General features: G+C 37.3%; 1 non-coding gene across 1 annotated transcript; it reads right to left on the reverse strand.

The window, feature by feature from the left end:
- Window positions 1-701: 701 nt before the first annotated feature.
- On the reverse strand, window positions 702-809 carry LOC122673089. The gene has a single exon (XR_006334580.1). It is a non-coding gene; the product is annotated as a U6 spliceosomal RNA (small nuclear RNA).
- Window positions 810-1,267: the final 458 nt, after the last annotated feature.

Raw genomic sequence — 1,267 nt, forward strand, 5'->3', positions numbered from 1 at the left:
ACAAATATCTTTCCTTGAATACTCATCCCTGCAGAACTTGGCCAAGCTTAAGATGCTGGAAGAATGCCAACCTTACCTGGGAGATGTATAATCTTAGAATGTTTCATCTCCATTTGCACATTTCAGCCTCACTTGTCCGTCAATCACAAACATTCTATGCATGAGTGAGTCTGGAAATAGTGGGAGTTTCCTAGCCCTGTAGCTTATGGTATAATACAATAATAGAAGAGACAGAGTTTATTTAAGTGGGAGGACAGAGGATCATGGCTGTTAAAATTATTTTTTATGACTCTTCTCTAATCTTTCAGAGTTACATTTAGTAGAAGTCATTCCTGTTATTCAAAGGGAAGCTATTAAAGCAGCTTATGTCCCCCCACCCTGTGTACACTACAAATAAAAAATACTTACACTGATAATATTAGCTGTACTCTCAGGTGACGGCTTTGGTTCTGAACTCATGTTTGTCTTCATTATGTCTTGAAACATCTACCCTATCAGCTCATTTTGGCACTTTGTACACAGCAAATGCTGAAGCTCTTTCTGAATTCAGAGAGGAAAAAGATCAAATATATTCTCAGTGGACACCAGACTTTTATTTTTCCTTTCTTCTTCTCTCTGCCAAAGTGATGAACATATCCTATTTTGCTATTTAGAATTGCGTTTTTTTTTTAACTGGAGGATAATTTAGTGTTGTGTTGGTTAAAAATATGGAACACTTCTGGAATTTGCATATCATCCTTGTCCAGGGGCCATACTAATCTTCTCAGTATCGTTCCAAGTTTTAGTGTATGTGCTGCCGAAGTGAGGACTAGAATTGTGTTATTTTTAATGTTTTAATGACTAGAGTAAAAACCTTTACTGAGTCTCAACAAGGGCTTGAAGTGAAATACAGGCTATCTAATGGAGACAACCCAGTTCCTGTCTTTCTGTTGGTTTCGTAACCTTCAGTGGATCCTGGGTCCTAAGGCAAAGATTAAGGACACACATTGTCATTTCAAAAAAAAGAAGCAAAGGGAAGATAAGAATTTACAATCTTGTGGCCACTGCATACAAAATTACTGTTTGCAAGAATTGATAATGGTGGAATGTTGGTGATTTCATACAATTTAACCTCATACATCACACAGCATACCTCACTAGGTTGGAGTGTGATCTTTGGAGTTCTCCATTTACTAGCATTTACCATTTACCATTTACTCCATGCACCATACTGTAACTTTGGGCTAGTCAGTTTCCCCATTTGGATGATCTTCATTGTATTATTGTG

Source organism: Cervus elaphus, chromosome 16, assembly GCF_910594005.1.
Source record: "Cervus elaphus chromosome 16, mCerEla1.1, whole genome shotgun sequence".
Taxonomy (NCBI): Eukaryota; Metazoa; Chordata; class Mammalia; order Artiodactyla; family Cervidae; genus Cervus; species Cervus elaphus.